The 20,464-nt window shown below is 40.2% G+C and overlaps 1 protein-coding gene across 1 annotated transcript in view; it reads right to left on the bottom strand.

Annotated features, from left to right (window-relative positions):
• mtm1 (myotubularin 1) overlaps nt 1–11,337 on the bottom strand; it is a 38,047-nt gene extending 26,710 nt beyond the window's left edge. Inside the window, exon 1 of the mRNA XM_061095639.1 lies at nt 11,275–11,337. The gene's annotated coding sequence lies outside the window, so the exon portion shown is untranslated. The remainder of the gene's footprint in view (nt 1–11,274) is intronic.
• Nucleotides 11,338–20,464: the final 9,127 nt, after the last annotated feature.

The raw sequence follows: 20,464 nt of genomic DNA, 5'->3' as shown, positions 1-20,464 counted from the left end.
AGCTAGATGACAGTGGTTTGGTTACAACAATGTACGAATATAACATAGAATTATACATTTTCTGTATGAGCCCAAATTACAAAATAATAATAATTTAACAACGCAGGGTTAGGGGCCATTCTGGGCAGAATGTCTATTGTCTATAGTATAGTATAGTATAGTTTGTAGGCTGCGGTCAATACTCTTGCTCTTCCTTGGCCCTTTCATAACAATGAAACGAACAATAGAAACATTTTTCAAAAGAAAATATCATTATGATCAAACAGGAATAGTTCCAAAGAGAGATAGGGTAAAAAAAAAGATTCTTTGATTAAAATTAATCTTCATTCATCAAAATATTAATCACAATTCAAATGTTAGACTGAATATTCTCAAGAATTATGTTAATTGCTCTTTGAAAGTGTTATTTTTATTATGATATCATAATTCATGGGGATGTGATCTGAGGGGAGGTGAAGGAGAGGCATACTGTAAGAGAAAGTTTGTGTTTACTTTTTTTGTTGTGGTTGTCCTATAATAACAGTAATGAGCTGACCAGATACCTTGTGTTTAAAATGGTAAATAGAAAATAATGCTTTTTAGTCCTGATAAACAATCAAAGCACTTTACATTACAGTTTTACATTCACCCATTCCCACACTTATTAATACAGAGAATATCTTTCCCAAGGACACTAGGACACGGCATGTGGACCAGGAAAGACTGGGATCAAACTTAGGTATCATAACGTTTTTAATAGCTGGGTATCCAGGGTTTCCCCCAGTGCTTTATAGGCCTGGCGGGCCGCCAGGCTTTTCTCCCCCCCACCCCCCGCAAGGCTAAGCGTCGCTTGTTTATTTATTTAAAAAAAAAAAAAAAAAGTTATGCACCAGAAACATGATACCAAAGACGGTGTAGCAGATCCCCCAAAAGATGATGAGACTTAACTGATGTTCAGGTCGTTTCTTGAACTACGTCAAAACCAAACATAAACATAAACCCAGTCCGTTAAACTATTAGGCTGCAGCTATATGTTTTTATTTATTTCAAAATAGGGTACTTCTTATTTCATACATTTTCCACAAATATGGGGATGACTCAAATATCCCTACAAAGTTCTGTGTTTAATTTATTTCAAAGTAGGCCGACACTTGCCTGTGTATTTAGTTTGTTTGTTATTTTGTTGCTTGTCTGTTTGAGTAGCTAGCTGAAACCAAAGAAGTAGTAGGCTTAGCTTTTATTGGTAACCTAACTGTTATGGTTCATTGTTTCTGAAATAAGAGGCCTGACTGCTATGTTCACAGCAAACTTGACATTTTTTTAATATTAAGCCATGGTTTAACTGCACTATAGGCTGAGTCCTAATGTTGACATCTCTATTCTGGTCCTCACTTCCACCAGAAGTCTGCTCCCGCCACCCACATTCATTGCCTCCTCCTATTGGTTCACAACTTTCCAACATAGGGGCTTCCTATTAGCTGAACCTACATGTCAATCAACTGTTGTGAATAACATTTTTTTCGCTCGCCACAAGCGTATCGAGCCAGGAAAGACATTGGAAAATGGTTTTAAACGATATTAATGACATATTTTATATGATATAAATGATCAATTATGCATCCCATACTTTGTATTCCCCTTCTGTTGTCCTGGAGTTTTTATTTCCCCAATCACATAATTAAATGACCCCCTCTGCCCATCCACTACAAGCAGAAAGACAGAGAGAGGAAGAGAGAAAGAGGGGGGGGGGCTATGAAGACCATCATCATTAACCAGTACATTTAACGGGTTACATACAATAACAGGCGGAGAAAGCAGGATCCCGGGCTGACCGAAGAACATTTGTTATAATGAATTGAAATGAAACGTTTTAGAAAACTAAAAAGGTAAATTCATAATGTGTGTAGGTCCGACGCGTCGACTTAAAATATTTATGCCGACGCATTTTCAGCGTTGACGTCATCGATGACGTCGACTAATCGAAGCAGGCATACATTTGACACAGATGATGTGATGGTGTTCCTCACAAGAATCAAAAAACATCACTCCCATTATAAAGGGAACAAATAGAAATATATAGCTCATTCTCAGATAATAAACTAAATATGCATAAAACAGAAGCCATTATAATAGAACAAATGGAAAAAAGAGAATTCTACTTTAAATAGGGTTGTACAAAACTGAAATATCGGGGAATTTGATTAAAAAATTTCCAAATTAATTATTGATGAGTGACTGATCAGGTTACTGAGGAAGTAAATAGATGGATTTGAAAACAATTATCACTCAAACTGATAAGACTGTACACACCTTCTATTCCTATTACAGAACTAATGACCTACATATCCACCAGAGGCCTCATTTATAAAACGTTGCGTAGGAATTATACTGAAAGTGTAAGTGCGCAGAATAGCCGTAAATGGCGAACGCAAACAAAAAAAATCTAATTTATAAAACAGTGCACACCTGATGCAATGTTCACGTTATGAATCACAGTCCACCTGGAAATGTTTGTAAGTGGGTCTTCCTCTTAGTCTGCCCTGTACAAAATTTACACGCCCACATTTAACCATAAATGGTCAATACAAAGCATCATGAATATTAAATTATCCTGCTGACAAATGGGTTTCCACAGTGGGTCATAACTTTCTGACACCGACATCATAGAGTTTGTTAGTGAGGTGGAGAGCGATTTTATGGGACAGCAGTGATGTCATTTATAAAGAAAAATACACTGATACACTCACTCACTGCTGCTGATAATACAGTGAGTGAGTGAGTGCGAAAGAGAGAACGGGGCCTGAAATAAGAAATATATAGTTCATGTAGACAAAAACATGTTATTCTGCTGGTCGATCTGTGTAATACTTGACTACATTCAGCACAAAGATCCAAGATCACAGATCTATAAAATCTATATTATCTGATCAGTCTTCATCATGGGACAAAAAATCTTTGTGATCGATGAACACTTTTTTCCTCCTCCTCCTTCCATTTGTGTGCATCCATTTGGCAGCATTACATACTAGAGTCACCACAGCATTCATATATTTAGAGCCATCAGTAGTTAATCCCAGGTTCAGCCATAAGATAGAGGGAAAGCAAGCCTGAGCTGTGTCTGAGCTGTAGTCCCTGCTGTCTGTACACGCACAGAATCCAGCAGCATTGGCTTATCAATCAATCAATCAATCAAATCAGCCTACATTTACCTCCACAACACAGAGCCCCGAGGAACACAGACCAGCTTTTTGAAAACCTATGGAACCAAAAACAACAGTCTTTGTAAATGTTTTAAATGCATGTCGAGCTGGAGGAGATGATGTCATGCTCCAATTGGTTTGACGCAGTTGGCGCAGCGCACAGCGTGAATGATAGAAACACAGAGTGAAGTAATTTACTCGAGCTAAAATCTATACAAAAAAAACAAATTCAGTCCAAACATGTATGAAGAGACCCAAATGAACACTATAGGTGGACCTAGTGCAGCTGTAAATGGTTCCCTGGTGTCTGCCCGAACCTGGTGGTGCTACAGCAGGGCTTTGAGCCTCCTTCTGGCTGTGTAGCTGTCCATGGTCTCTGCCCATAGCCAGGTAGTGTTTCTATATTTATTGCAAGTCATTGTCGTCACATCAGTGTCCTTTAAGCTCATTTACAAAAGTTAGCAAAGGTTGAATACATTTCCAAATTCACTTCACTTAATCAAAATCTGTTAGGCCTCAATGGTCTGTTATTCTTTTTCCTTATTATGTTTTGTTACCTTGCAGGGATGCATTTTTTTTTTTTTTTTTTTTTTTTAAATGGGGAATTTATTTTAGTTGTAATGTTTGGTAACTTGCAATAAAGTCTGTAAAACCAACATGAACAAAAAAAGTTAGGAGGGGGCACACCATAAAGGCCGGCGCATGCTTCTGCAACGGCAACTGTGGCTTTCCACGCAGTTGTGACGCAGGACTCGTTGTCATTCATGGTTTTACAAGCGTTGCGCGTGTTGCAAAGCAATTCCCCGCCAGACCACTAGGGGGAGTACTGTTTTTTGTTGAAGTCGGCTCTTCTTCATGTGTGGCACGAAGAAGAGCCGTTTATTTACATTGCCACGGCGGCTCCTCAGAGCCTTTTTCTGGCGGACAAATCCCCCGGTCAGTGACGAGCTATACTAGTGGTCATAGTTTCGGATCTGCCAAACACTCTTCTGTTTGGTCCATATTCGTTCTTCTAAATCTTCCGTGGTTTCCGCCGGTATTATCGGGCATGAACCGGAAATGGGACCTCGAAAATGATGTAGTTAGCAGACCAATCACAGCCTTGCCGGCTACGTGACATGGGATGCACCGATCCGATATTTGTATCGGTATCGGTACCGATATTGAAGAGAAATTTCGAGATCGGGTATCGGTGACAATGGGCCGATCCATATCTGCTGATCTATTCAGTGTAATTCTATGCTGTGCGCTGTGAGTGACGTCATACGCAAGCAACACGCCGTGCGGAGCCTACAGTGTTTACAAAATGGAGCGAGCGAAAGGATCGGCTCCCCCGTGTCACTTTTAAATTTAACAGCACACTGGGGGGTTGGAGGTCCTCGTCCGGTAGAGCCTCACGGCGTCGCTGGTGCGGGGCAGGAAAAAGGGAAACTTGAATTTAAATTTAAAAAAATGTATTAGCACTTTGCCTGTCTTAAATAGACAAAAACTTGATTTCTTTGCTTTTGTGTCAACAGTACCCTTATATGCAGCAAAGTTTATTAAAATACTTTTTTTTTAATGAAGTATCGATCTTTATTGTCTTTATTTTCAATCATCACATGCCTCGAACCTCAAGCTAAATTTAAAAGCTAGTTGCTAAATAAGAGCAATTGAGAATTTGTGTCATTCATAATCCGATAAGTCGATTAATCGTTTCAATAATCGGTGACTAATCGACCATCAGAATAGTCGTTAGTTGCAGCCCTACAGGGCAGTACAATCGAAAACAAAGTAACAGGATAATTTGGCTCACTCATTGGTCAGCTTTGAACAGTTCCGAGCTCATTGCCTTCTCATCTTGCTACTTATGTCAATGAGAAAAAGGTGAAGACAGCATCGGCAGCTGCAGTGATGGCTGATGAGTATCTATTATCACATGCTAGTGGCTAGGTATTTGGCCATGTCCACGGAGATGGACAGCAGAGGGAAGCTTTCAGGCCTGGTAAGTCTCTAGGTGGCACCTATAAGCCCACTCATCCAGCTGTGAGGCATGTTCCAGGGTCAGATGGAAGGTTTGATCCAGCCAGGATATGTCATGCCTGTAAAAACAAGGGACACTGAAAAGAAAACCGAATCCAGTGATTACGTGAAGTTAGCTGGCATTGGAGCCTGTGCTCTGAACACTGTCGAGCCTGATCTTCTTTTGGAGACTAATCCATCGAAAAGATGTTGATTAGATGTATCCACCCTTTGTCTCAGATGGGTTTATGTCTCTAGATCAGTGGTTCTCAAATGGGGGTACACGTGAGATTTTTTTTTAATGTATTTAAAGTTGGCATCCATTCGAAAATCCTTTAAAAATTATTTAATAAACATTCAATAGAAAAAAAGTGTAAGTTCATGAACTGAATTTTATATTCAGTAGACTATTCAATTTCATTATCCTAAAAACCCAGAGTCTCCCCCATACCAATTGTTTGACCTAACCTGGCACACGCCATTCGCGTCACCTGTCATCACTGCCGCCTTGAAGACTCAAACAATGGAGTCGGGGTTGAAACGTAGCAGCAATGCTGCTGAAAACACGGAGAAGTGGCAAAGAAGGCGAAACCAGAGCCGGCAAAATTCTTTCAGTAATCACAAGAAGGTCGAGACTTTAACTGATGTTTTCAGGTTTATCTGAGCCTTCCCTAAACAACACCGTGAGAGCTTGTGCCTCTTCGGAGGGTTCCTAAAACATCAAACTTTTCCGTTGTGAAGTTACACATTCATAACAGGAAGTCCACGTCTCTACCGGAACCCTTTCAAAATAAAAGCATGTAATACAAAAACGGAAATGAAATTGTCTGACCTTAAAGCAGCAAATATTATATTACAGAATATTACAGAATAAAAAAACAGAGAGACACTATAACAATATTAACAATAACATAGATTGGGTTATTTACACACTTTACAGCCAACAGTGGCATGAAGCCAGCACATCTTGAGCGGTTTCTCCAGGCAAAACATGAAAGTCATGTTGGTAAGCCACCTGAGTTTTTTTAAAAGGAAACTTTCTGAATTCAGGTCTTTTCAAGACACGATGCAAAAAGCCTCCTCCTCAGTCAAGCACAAGTTTCTCACTAAAATGTTAATGCAAAAGCACTCAGTTCAATGCAGCAATGTGATCTTCAGTGTTGACAGTTTAAATTGAAGATCAGTATTTTCTTTTTATATTCTTTTTGATCCTTAAAGAAGATATTTTAAGATGATAAATATTTAAATTTTTTATTTTGAGCTAATCTTTTATTTAAGTAAATGATTTAAGTTAATGATTTATTTTTTGTGAAGAAGTGTTTATCTTTAATTAAGCTCAAGAGTTCAGTTTGAGAACATATATTTATTATGATCCCAAAAGAGGTCACTATAAGTTGATAATTATTTTGATGAGCACAAATCTTCATTTATAATTGATATAATTACTTATTTTTTAATGAGTCTTTAGTTATTTTTATATATTTTTATTTCCAAAAAGTTCAAGAGAGACCACTACAAATGAGCAATGTTATGGACATTTATGGAGATGTGCTGGTTAGGGGGTACTCGGCTGAATTGTTTTTAATCCATACTCCTATGGCTGGAAAATCTCCTGTGCTGGGCAAGGGTTTGGTTCCCCTGTGGGTTGCCTCTCATCGTTTCACCTGTTCTCTCTTATCTTGTGTGTTGAGAAGTTGAAATTGGTGTCACCAGCTGCCAGTTTATGGTATAACTATTATTATTGGGAATGACTTGGCTGGTTCAAGGGTTTGCAAAGATTGTACACCTCCAGTGTATGCAAGTTCGCCTTTGCATGAATCTAAGGAGCCAGATGAGTGTACTAAGCAGTTCCTTAAAGGCTAAGTTAGACAACTCTGATGCGTCTGAGCAGTTCTCATTTTCTCAGGAAGGGGACTGGTCTGCTGTCACCAAACCTGACTGTTGACCAAAAGCCTTGAATGGAGGACTTTATAGTTCAGGTAGGAAGTGCTAAATTTGTCACTACACTAGACCTGACCTTCTAAGAGGCTATTGGCAGGTGCCACTAACAGTAAGAGCCAAAGTAATTTAATCTTTTGTCACACCAGGGGGGTTGTTCTCCTATTCTATCATGCCGTTTGGGCTGAGGAACACTCCAGCTACATTTCAGCGCCTTATGAATAAGGTTTTAGCTGTTCTGACAGGGTGCGCATAAGACTTATTTATATGATGTAGTGGTCTTTAGTGCCAAATTGGAAGTCCATATTCAGCGTCTTTGTGTGATGTTTGACCAGTAGACAGAGGCAAACTTAATCTATCTAGCAAAGTGTGAGTTTGCTAAAGCAACCGTAACCTATCTTGGGAAGGTTGTAGGCTAGGTTGAAGTTCATCCTGTCCATGCAAAGGTGGAGGCCATGATAAATATCCATTGCTATCATGCAGAAAAATATAGCTAGTAGGATTAGTGGGGTACTACCACAGTTTTTCTCTTAGTCTTCAACAGTGGTTGCTCCACCGACTAACCTATTAGGAAAAAAAGACGTCAGGTTTTCTTACAGTCAGGCTGTGTTTGATAATGCGAGGGAAATTATCTATTCTGCTCCTGTTCTTGTAGCTCCTGATTTCGAAAAACCTTTTACCATACAGGTGGATGCAAGCGAAATTGGTGCTCGGGGAAGGGGGCATTGGAAATCCTGTCTGCTTCTTTTCACGTAAGTTTCATCATCACCAGTTAAACTATTACGTTTTTTTAAGAATATGTGGTCCCATCTGGAAAAAAACAACTCCCGCAATTTGTTGTGGTTCCTCTATGTCAGAAACGATACGCTAGAGTGCGTCCAATGGGATTACGACCCGAATTGACATCATAGTCACGCTCACGAGCTATCTCCGGGGGCTAGCGAGCTAGCTCTGGGGAGCCGTCTCCTAGCTCTGGGGGCTCCGGGAGCGAGCTAGCTCCAGGGAGCCGTCTTCTAGCTCCGGGAGTGAGCTCCGCTAGTCCCTGGAGATAGCTCGTAAGCTAACGCGCTCCACCGTGGAGAGCAATTCTCCCCGGGGAGAGTCTCTGGGATCTCCGCCTAGACGATCGGCATGTTTATCGGCCACTTAGATGTCTCGCGAGCTAACGCTGGGGAGCTGGCTGCTAAGTGGAGCTATGGCTGCTAACTGTAGCTGCTATGGCTGCTAAGTGGAGCTATGGGCAGTGGGCAATGGGGCTCCAGCTCCCACTGCGGGCCTACGCTGGGGTGCTGGGGCTCTCGCAGGTCAATCTGAGGGCTGTTTTAGACAGGGTAAAGGTTGCTGTTTTAAATGATCCTTGTGGTATTTTGACCAAATAAGTTAGACATTTCATTACGACCCCAAATAACCATATCAACTGTGGTAAAATGGGCATAATACGTCCCCTTTAATCTTTAACCACAGGAGACAAGGTTCTCATAACTCCACTTGTCCAATCAGCCCCAAAATTCTGTCACGTAATCAGAGTCCAGGACTGATCAGCTCCATATGTCAATATTAACTCAGAATCATAGCGCCACCTACTGATCAGTGTGAACATTAAGCTGTTTTCAACTCTTGTGTGCATTGTCCAACCGGCCCAAAATTTCTGAACTATGATCAGAGTCCCGACCTAAACAGATCTATTAGTCTGTATGTAGTGCCAGTGATAGCGCCACCTACTGATCACTACAGGGCTCATACAATGAAGATATAATTGAAAAGGGTCAAAAGAATTCGGTTGAGTTGAAAAATTTCTGATATTTTAAGTCCGACCAGAAGCAAAGTAGCCCACAAATCTTTTCCACCATCTGAAGCAGTGTCATCCTCAAGAGCATGCACAATGCAAGACTTTACAGTCACATATACAGGGGATAATATTGTGACCTGCCAAAGGTCAGCTTTGAAACCTGAGGCAGTGGTCCCACTTGTCTTCCATGCCCGCAATCTGTAGTAGGGTAATGACTGGTCCAAAACATTCACAGCACTAAGAGACAGTACTGCACAATTGGTGATTTATAGTGCCTTACTTTATTTTACCTTGGAGCATAAGCTGACGAAAATTGAGTGAATGTCAATTTTGATTTCATTCTCCTTCATTTACATTTGAAAGCTGCTTGATTTTGTAGTGAGGATACAGCTTGTTTTTAGTTTTTTTTGTCTATGCATTTGTGGGTTTGTTTTCCAACTATTTTAAAACTGTAGGAATCCATACAAAGAAAAGGATACAGTATAGAGGTTTTTTAGAGATTTTATTTTGTATTAATACCTACTTCATTTATCAGGACGTAATGTTTGTGTTTTGGATTTAAGATTCTAGAATTAAGATTAGGATTTTATTTATTTGGACAAAGAAAAATGTGTGTGTTCTCCTGTAACACTTGAAGCGTTTGACTGGTCAGAATTAAGATTTGAGTTTATTATACATGTCTATTTATTTATTTTGAAATACAGGTGTATATTGTTCCACAATACATTTGTCATGTTCAGTTTATGACAGAAAATAAATAATATTTATACCAAAATTAACCTTGGGATATTTTCACATCTCACTTAGAAGTAAAAAGGAACCTTTAAGCTTGAGAGAAACATTGATTCGATTTATATCGTGATATCCATCTATTATTGAGATAAGATTTTTTTCCATATTGCCAAGCCCTCATACTCCTGTTTGCGCACAGCTAAATGCACATCAAAGGTCCGATATCCTATATGTGTCAGCATCTCCTGTTGGAGTCTGAATCCTCCTCACACCATCGCTGACCTGCGCTCACTGGTCAATTTACCAATTAACACCATCACTGAGCAGTAGTTATTAGGACACGTACAGGGCTGACATTTACTTTGTGTTTTTTTGATTGAAAAAAATTATCAGGATTAGATTTGTTTCCATATCGGCCAGCCCTATGTAGAAACTATAGTAGGATTGAAAACATGCACATTGTGACTAGGTTTCTTTGTTGTTACCTGTTTTTTACCTGTTGTATTTTACAATTGTGTGAGTGTGAGGGTATTTTTGTTAAAAAAAATGTAAATAAATAATTATGAGAAGTGCTCTTTTTACCACACGAGCCCCCCCCCCAAAAAAATGTCTGTGCACGTACCTGCTGCTGTCCCCCTTACGCCCGGGCCACATTTGGCTGTGGGTGTGCCGCGGGCGTCTGTTGTTCACACTGGCAGAGTGTCTGATGCGGTTTGCAGTTCACAGCAAAATAGACAGTGAAAATTATCTTTCACTACAGTTTCAATGTTTCTGTGGAATGTCACAAACATACATATTTGCAACACTTCCTGTACTCTTTTCAGAGGATGAGCACTTCAGTGTTTCTGTTGACTGATTCCATTCGTTTGTTTAAAAAAAGATTTTTATTGTGAAATATTTGGAGGAGCGGAAGATGCATGGCTTCATACTGTATAGTACTGGATTTTATTTTAGTTTAGAGGACCTGTAAAAACATAGCGCTGGCAGTAGGCCTATGTAAACTGAGAAGCTAAATATTGTAGCATTGAAAAGATGCTGTCAATATGAATAGTTTGTATTGAACAGATATTAACGTGTACATTGTGCATTGAATAGATAAAGTGGCATAACTGTCCATATGTGTGTGTGTGTGTGTGTGTGTGTGTGTGTGTGTGTGTGTGTGTGTTTGTTCATTGAGCTCTTGAAATTCGACATCCTGGCATTTCATAAAAGCATTTGAAATAATTGTAATTCGCTGCAATTTAAGGTGGTCCAGTTTTTTCCACGGGCGAACGAAACCTGACAGCTAGGTTTCCGTATGGACAGCTCCTATGTATGGGTATCCAGTTAAAAAACAGTGCCTTTTCAACAATCAACATTTCAGTACGCATCAGAACCGAGTCGCGTTCTTGGTAGCAGGCAGGGAGGAGTCCCCCTAAACCCGTCTACTGAACTTTTCCAACTTGCTCATTCCAATAGATACAGCTGTGGAGTTGCACCAGGAAATAGCGTAGGCCTAGACAGTGAGACAGCTTGTTCAAGACAAAATTCCGGAGGTTTCTCAACCACAGTACCCTGAAACCTAGGGGAACCACCCCCAAATAACCCTTAAAAAGCCAACAAGTGGCTTATTTGTGGCAAAATGCCTTGACTTACCCGCAAAATGCGATTCTCCCGTGGCTGAATGTCGATTTGTTTCCCTCAAGCCACAGCAGGAACTTACTCTACGTCACGTGGCCGGGCTGTCACGGCACCGATTGGCTGCTGGTCAAAACAGCTCTTAAAGGGAAACGTAGTTATCCGAAGGGTTTGCCATATTCCACAATTTAATAATATATTAATATCTAGCAGCTGTCGTTTTCAATAATTTGTCCGAGTTTTTTAAGTGGAAAACGTGCGATTATTAGACAAAACATTGGTAAATGTATATTCTATGAGCAAAATCCGTTGTGTAAATATAATTGCAAACTCTGTCTTCTTTTTATGGAGTATAATGCAGCTAAATGCACAGCTTCTTGGAGGAGGACAGAAGATAGATGACAGACATGGATGTTTAGAATAAACTACACTAATAACTAAAATAACTAGACTGTCCTTCCCACCCTGGTACCATACATTGATATGACCCCTGACAAAACCTCACAAGTTTCATTGAGTGGTATCACCAATTCCTTTAGGCTCGTCTGACAAAATTTCACAAGCACATTAAAATACGTACATTTTCATCAGATCTGGCATATCTGCAAAATTTGTTTGTGAGTATGTTCAGGCACCACAAAAGGTAATTCATTCAAAAGCGTGAGAAGAAAATTAAATATTGGCTGTAATTAAAATAAATGAGTAGACAAAGTGACATATTAGTGGAGGGTGAAATAGACTAAAGGAATTCATCACTATCTTCAATTAAATACCTCAATATAGCCATTTTAAGAATTAAAAACAGCCAGCGAACTCAGTCTGCAACCATTGAAACCAGTACAATATCCATACTACCAGGTTTGAGTCTTTTATCACTGAATCTATGAGTATATATCGCCCTGCCCTAAACATATATATATACATATATCGCTGAACGCTCATTTCCTTCTCATCCTTCCATTCCATCACAGCATTACGTACTAGTGCCACCACAGTCTTTTATATTTAGTGCAATCTGACCGATAACTTCACACATCAGTAGGATCCTAACCTCCACTCTGGGATATTATTTGGAAATGGAAGTTTGGAAGTGAATTGTATTTCTTAATTTTTTGTGAGTGATATCCAGTGCGCTCTGTGCGCCTGATGGCACAGTCACGTTTACTGCAGCGTTTTACAAACACTCTTCCTTGATGATTAATGCAGTGTTAGAAGATATTCAAAACTTAACTTAATGAATGACTCAGCTCTGCAACTCTGCTGTTTAATGGTATCTGATCATAATTTGCTGTAAATTGTTTTATATCTTTTTCAATTGAATGTTCTTATGGAACAGTTTGCCATGGTTATACACACACTCTCTCTATTTTCTGTATCATGTTTATGTCACTTCCTGTTTTACTTTGATACTCACTTTTGTCTATGTTCTCTTAAAGTAACTTCACTCCTGTCCCTGTGTTTTTCACAGATTTCCTGCCCCTCCCTAATATGATTCACCAGTGTGTAGTTAACCTGATTTCTGTTTAGTATATATGGTCTGCATCCCTCCCTGTCATGTGCCAGTTCGTCTCGTCTGGTACATAAAGTTCCAGCAATTTACCCACGTCTAGTCCTGTCTTCTGCTTTTGACCACGTTTTTGTATTTACAGACCTACCCTAACTTCTTTTTGATACCCCTGACTGAATAAACTACCCCAGTTTTTGGAAACTGGACATTGTTTCAGAGTTGTGCTTTGGATTCTCAGTTCATGTACTCAGCCTTAGACGTATGAACTGGCCTACATGAACCCAGCTAACTCAGCTGAATTGCGCAACACCATCAAGACGAATAGAGAAAAGATCCTGAAACAAGAGGCAGAACTATGGAGTACCAGTCAACACACCCAGATGTCGACTTTATATGGTTAATCAACTTACCGTCCTCACCAAGCATGTTCACTGACTCCATGACACAAACAAAGCAAAGCAGTGAGCGGAAACGCATCCAACACAGCTTTCCCCTCCTCCACCTCCATCTGCAATGCCTCCCAGCATCCCTATGGCCAGACTCTCTTAGCCTGGATTGCATGGACTGGCACCTCAGTTAAAAGACCAGTTAGCTCTGCTAGATCTGCCCGATGATTTAGACTCGGTAATTGCTCTTGCCGTTCGCATTGATAAAACACTGTCCGACCCTGAAAAAGAGAGACCCAGGGCTTCAATATTCTACCCTGCCCTGCGTCGATCCACTTCCGGTTCTCCTCCTGTTCCAGCGACAACACACATCAACCCAGCTAACGAGACATCTACCCTGGGAGAAGCAGTAGAACCCATGCAGCTGGGTTGCACACATCTGTCAGCTGAGGAGCAGCAACATCGACTCCAGACTAACTTTGGAACTGCTTCCTCAGCCACTGTCAGCCAGCGTTCTTGATTGTTATGACCCTGAAGTTGTGCGTAAGGTTCTATACATCGGTGTATGTGCTGTTTACTGCTGTGCGTCTCTCTCTCTCTCTCTCTCTCTCTCTCTCTCTCTCTCTCTCTCTCTTTCTCTCTCTCTCTCTCTCTCTCTCTCTCTCTCTCTCTCTGTCTCTCTCTCTCTTTCTCACTCTCTGCTGTGGTGCTTGTGTGTGATGTGTTTCAGGTGTGTCTAGCTCAATGACTGACTGAGTGGATGTTTGACTGTGTATGTAGGTTTGTTTCCAGGGAGCTGATTGGTTCCAGCTTCCAAGCTTGCAGGATAAGTAATGGCTTCCCCTAGCTACTGTGGTCTCTCCTTTTGCCACTGCCAGCCAGACCTCCAGCCTGAATTGCCTTGTAAAGTGTCTTAAAATCTGTTGTTTGTGTACCAGTCTGGTCTGGTAGGGCTGGGTAGCAATTTAGTTTAATGCATGTTTTCTCCTGTTTTTGGATGAGGAGTCAGGTTAGTAGCATGTCTTTTAGTTCCGGGCTGTAAAGTATTTGTTGCTGTTTGTTCTTGGGAGCCGAGAAAAAGGGAGACTCATGCATCATTTTGCGACTGGGTTTTCTCCTGGGCGGGGTCGTAACATGATGGACCTTTACGATGGAAAGTAATTCATCAATCTCAGCCAGTTGAGGTTGCGTTTCATGATCTCCATACTGTCCCCACAGTACCGGTTGGTCCTTGGCTACATATGGCTTAGAATTCACAACACCTGCATAGACTAGGAAACAGGTCGGGTGGTTCAAGATTCAAGATTCAAGAGTTTGTTGTCATATGCACAACGATTACATTAAGCAGTCGCTTGCAATGAAATGCTAGATGTAGAGGTCCTCCATGGATGGTAGCTCTGTCCTGGTGATGAGCTTGGCAGACTTCACCACCTCCTGTAAAGCCTTACGGTTCAGGGTGGTGCAGCTGCCCTACCAGGCGGTGATGCAGCCAGTCAGGATACTGCCTATGGTGCACCTGTAGAAATTGCACAGAATCCTAGCATTCCTGTTGAGCCTCCGCAGCCTGCGGGGTAATCTATACATTTAAGAAAATTGCCCACCTGACAGTCATGTCAATTGAGGGTGAGTGTACATGCTGGGTTTTTCAATTTCCTATGAAAAAGAACGGGCACTGGGATTCTGAAAAAATATTTCTTATTTCTTCTTTTTGTGCTGCTGCAGTGATTTTCAGTCTCAGTATATTTTCATCTCTGGACCACCTACAACCATAACCAAAGCTGGTGTTTCAGTCAACTCCAAACCCTGAATACATGTTAAAAACAGCATGTCTCAGGCATGGAAGGCATTTTATTGACAATTAATTAATGTAATGTATTTTATTTTCTCTAATATATATGTTTTTCTTCTATTTAAAATACTACTTGCACTTTGACGTATGACATGTTACACTCCTGCTGTGGTACCATCACACGTACCATCAAAGTGCTTGTGAAGCACTTTAGTCAACCAAGTTGTTTTAAATGCGCTTTATAAATAATATTGACATTGACATTGAAACTTCACTGGATCCAGATAGCTCATCAACCTGTGTCATTCCCTTGGAAAATCATAAGAGGAGGAGAGGTTGCAGTGATCTATTCCACACAGTTGGTATGCATTGACCTAGTTGAATTAACATCATTTTAATATCTTGCTGTTGAGCTAAAAGAAAAAATTGTTAGGATTATGTTTGTTGGCCACCAAAGTTATTTCTGCAGGACCTCTCATAGCTGATCACTTGGCATCACCAGATATGATTGCTATGCTTATTCTGATTGGAGACTTGAATGTTAATAACAAGAATGATACAAAAGCTTATTGAGAGCAAACCTCATTATATTGGATTTCATGGGAAACTTCTATTTTGTATTGATATGTTTATAAAAATTAGGTAATTGTCTTTTAATACATTCTATATCGTGTGACCCAGCGACCCTAAATCAATGGAAAACTGTAGGGGAGGGGTAAGCTCTAGCATTTTAGCTTTTTTACAAATGGAGATCTTCAAGTCCAAGATCCTTTCATTTATAACAAGTTTATCTATTGCTCAACTGGGTAACAAATAAAGGCTAAAGTCTATATTTAATTTACAGTCAGTCACTATATTTTCTCACCTATTTACACAGTTCATAGTATATCTGGGAACGTATTATGTTATTTTCCATTCTCTGAGCAAGTGGACGCATGAAGATGTCGAACTGAAGAGGCCTTAGTATGGACCACTGGTGAATTCCAAGTGTTATTTTTGTCTGCTCAGATGTGTAATTACCTATGGACCCAAAAAAATCCTTGTCCTTTTAGTAGGATTCAACCAGGGTACCGATATGCCAGAGAGAACTACCCAGTTTCCAGTCTGTCAAGAAATATAATGTCACTCACTGTGTCCAATGCAGCACTGAGATCCAGTAATACTGACGCTGAGACTCTGCCAAAATCTGTGTTTCTGTGGATGTCATTTGAGACCATAACAAGTGCAGTCTAAGAACTGTGGTGAGGTCGAAAACCTGACTGGACGACATCAAAAAAGTTGTTTTGTGCTAAAACATTGTTCAACTTATGTAAAACGCTTAGCTTTGCCTAATTTTATTCACCTTGCTTCAACATTTTCAGGACATACAATAAATTGTCACTGCTATGTGGACTACACAACATTTTTATTGTCAATAAAACCAGAACAATGTAATCAATTGACTAAACTTCAAGCATGTTTCAATGACATAAAAACCTGGATGACCCAGAATTTTCTCTTTTTAACCTCAATTCAACACTCAATTGTCATTACTGCTTCCTTCTTTTCTGTCAGACAATTTCTGAATAAATGCTTTAAACAATGACACACCTTTCCATTATGTTAAAATTGCTCTAATCTCGAAATCAATGTTGTAAAAATGTCAGCTTTATAAGGCATCATTGAACTTGATAGTGGAAGAGATATCCCTCAAATGTTTCTATGTTTTTTTTCCTCGGATTTTTAGTGTTTTCCTTAATCTTTTGGTGTGTTAAGGATAGAGGATGCACCTTGATAAGCCGGATGAGACCAAATGTAATTTCGGCTTTACAAATCAAATCTGAATGATTGACAGATTTTTTTAAGAGGGGCTTGATGACAGCAGTTTTAAATGCCTTTGGGAACACACTTGACAATAGGGACATATTGGAAATGTGAAGGATATCTGAGGCCAATGCTGGTGTCAGGATCTTTTCTGTACCTGTGCTATTGGGGGTCTGGACCAAGATATTCAGGGGCTAAGAAAATAGTAATTTTCAGAGTTAGTTTAAGTAAGTTCTAATTCTCCTCATAAAAAAAATACGGCAAACATTACAGTCAATATAATGTTTTATTGAATTTGGCCAAGGAATATTCCACAAAATGTAAGTGACCACAAGGAAATGAAATAGCATGTTTCAGCACTGGACAGCTCCCATACAGCTACAATTCATGAGAAAAAACACATCTGCGGAGGTGAGTGAGGATCGGGCACTAAGCTGGAGGGAGACGGTGCAGAGCTGGCTCAGCAGGGGCAGTGCCAGGTGACACACTCACCTCTTAATGCAGTAGCAACTGAACTGTAAATAACAGAGACATAACTGTAGATCCACAAAGATCACAGGCATTTATTAGTGGACAGAACCGGACTCCAGTGAAGTCGGGCAAGAAAGCACATGGTGGTGCGGTATCTATAGGCTGTGTTTGATGCATTACAATAAACATCTGTGATTGAAGCTCTGTGTCCGTGTGCTCCAAGCCAAGAGAACCCAAGGTGGTCACCATCAAGTTTTACAACATCCAAAAGCACAATAGAAGAAGTTCATTTAAGTCAAATGGAGAATAAGACAACCTTGCAATTGTAATATTTCATAGGGTTAAAAAGGATATCACAATATCAAATCAAGAATATCCAAATTGTAGCCAGTAACAAACCAGTAAACTGGTTATCTTCAGAAGTATATTACTTTTGCTAACAAGAATAGCTTTCACCGATGACTATATATAAGGGTGCACTTCCCCCCCATGAACCTTAAGAATGGGATCAATGTAGTACTGAAATGTGAAGTTTGATGGTTTTTACTGCATTTCTTGTTTCCTGAGTTTTAGAAAAGTCTCAAAGTTGCCCACAGAACGTCATCATAAACTTTATGAATGTATATGGTGATCATAAGTATAGCGCGTCCCAAAACTATGTATAAGAACTAGAGCAGGGGTTCTCAAACTTTTGCAAGCTGGGCCCCCCCAAAGCCGCCCTCAACTACACCATATATAGATAGATAGATAGATAGATAGATAGATAGATAGATAGATAGATAGATAGATAGATAGATAGATAGATAGATAGATAGATAGATAGATAGATAGATAGATAGATAGATAGATAGATAGATAGATAGATAGATAGATAGATAGATAGATAGATAGATAGATAGATAGATAGATAGATAGATAGATAGATAGATAGATAGATAGATAGATAGATAGATAGATAGATACAGAACTAACACAATGAACCCCTTTCATAAATTATTATGAGAAAAAGATATTAAATCCTCCTCTAAAGTCTAATCTGCTGTGTCTCTCCACTGTGAAAGACTCCTTGATAGATAAGGGCACAATGGTGGGACACCTGGTGGAGTGGACCTTCTGTCACAGAGATATGCTTGCAAAAAACTGCACTTTGAGAGACAGTACACATCTGGCCAATTGCTGAGTGCCCTCAAGAAAAGAACCGCCTCTGTGTTGCACACTGTGTCTTTTACAAATACTGTGGACTTACGATAAGGGGGGCTTCTTCTCGACATGATCCAGTGAACCTGTTGACGTGTCCCGCAGAACCCCAGAGACTCTCTGTAAGTATTGTTCTTATACAATAAACGTATTACTGTGAAACTTTTGAACATTGAACTTGTCTAAATTATTAACCTTTTCCACTTGAACCTCGAACACGCTGTCTGGTCCAGATGGGACCGGGCTCGACACCTGACATGTCAAGGTTAGGCTATTGTTATTGTTAGCCCCATACAGACAATTTTTTTTACTATTTTATCACTAGGCATTTCTGATATTCGGCGATTTTCATCATTTGACACAGATAGCCTATTGCGCTGAGTTTAGCAGCTCTCCTATCATTATTCTACACATGTCTTGCGCAGCCGTCAAAATCAGTGTTTCAGCAATTGTATGGGGTTTGCCAAGCTTAGCAATTGTATGAGCAACTACATACGATGCCTCCAGACACTGCTTGGAGACAGTGCTATGCTTGGAGATGGTGGTTTGTTGTTGCTGGAGGCCATCACGTTTACGTTTAAAGAAGTCCACAGGCTTCTCTTTCAAGTCAGGGTGTTTGGTTTCGAGGTGCCTTTTTAATTTGCACAGCTTCATGCTGTCATTTGCCAGCACCTCGGCACACAAAACACACTGAGGACGTTGCTCCGTCGTACCGGTGACGGTGAAACCAAACTGCAAATAGCTCTCGTCATATTTGCGAAGCTTTGGCTTCTTCACAACTGGCGCATTAGTTGCCTGACTTTTACGAATCAGAAACTGGTGGTTGATAACTTATTGTCCTGAAACTTGTGACAAACTCAGAAAATGTATTTGTAATTGCTTTACACAGTTTTAAGGCCTGCATTAACAAGTCAACAAAACTTCAGTTTTACAACTTAAGAAACATAGCAAAGGTTCAAACTTTGATAAATCAGAAAGATTTATGCCTTGATTTTGAACCAACTGGATTACTGTAATGCACTTTTTACAGGCCTCCCGAATAAAATAATAGAGAGACTCCGGCTCACTCTTCCTTGCACTATAACACACAGGATTGACTTTAAGGTTCTCCTCCTTACATACAAGGCTCTGAATGGGCTAAGCCCATGTTACATAGCTGATTATCCCGTTATCAATATCCCCTTTAGAGCACTGAGATCATCTGCAGCACATTGATTCGACAGCTTTAAGGAAATCAGAGATGTTGCTTTTGGAAATTAGGCTCCAAAGTTGTGGAACAGACTGCCACTAGTACATTAATCCAATCTGCACATCACATGTTTGAGTTCAAACCATCATAGTCATAGTGCCCCCTACTGGCATCACGATCATAAGATAAGAAGTCCTTAAATACATGTTATATACTGTTATGTACTCATCCTAGCGGGTTGACCACATAAAGCTGAAATTTGGTCCAAAACCCTGTAGATGTGGTCACTGATGGGTTATGAATCTTGTGGATTTTTGTTTCACGCTTTTGCCGTCGTAATGCACTGAAAGTTGATGTTTAGTTTTTACAATTTATATTTTTGGGGGGCCGGGATTTTGCGCTATGCCACTGGCTGGTTCCACCATTTTGGAGCAAGGACAGCAAACAGTCATGCTTTTTTTGAATGGCTATGTGTCCATCAATCCATTCACACCATGGTTCGCATTTTGTGGAGTCTGCGAACACAGGGATGAAAAGAAACTTGATATCACTTGAGAGAACTCAGAAACAAAGGGAGCAGGCACAGGGGGTAATATGACCTGACCCCCGCCAGGGGGAGCTAATGGTGGGGGTTGTGGCCGTGGAGACAGCATTTTGCTCACTGTGATGCACTTGTATGATGCTTTCATTAAGCATCCTGTCAGCACCCCTGACATGTATGAGTTTGTGATTCTTGCTGTTGTCATAGATGCTTGTGCTCAAAGTGTGCACTTGGACTCAGATTGCCTGTGGTCCAGCTTCAGTTCTTCTCTTAGCACTCCCTCTGCTACTGTGTGCGTGTAAAATGTCTGCTCTAGGATTACTCC

This window comes from Limanda limanda, chromosome 22 (assembly GCF_963576545.1).
Source record: "Limanda limanda chromosome 22, fLimLim1.1, whole genome shotgun sequence".
In the NCBI taxonomy this organism is placed as follows: domain Eukaryota; kingdom Metazoa; phylum Chordata; class Actinopteri; order Pleuronectiformes; family Pleuronectidae; genus Limanda; species Limanda limanda.
This window is presented reverse-complemented; position numbering and strand designations above follow the sequence as displayed.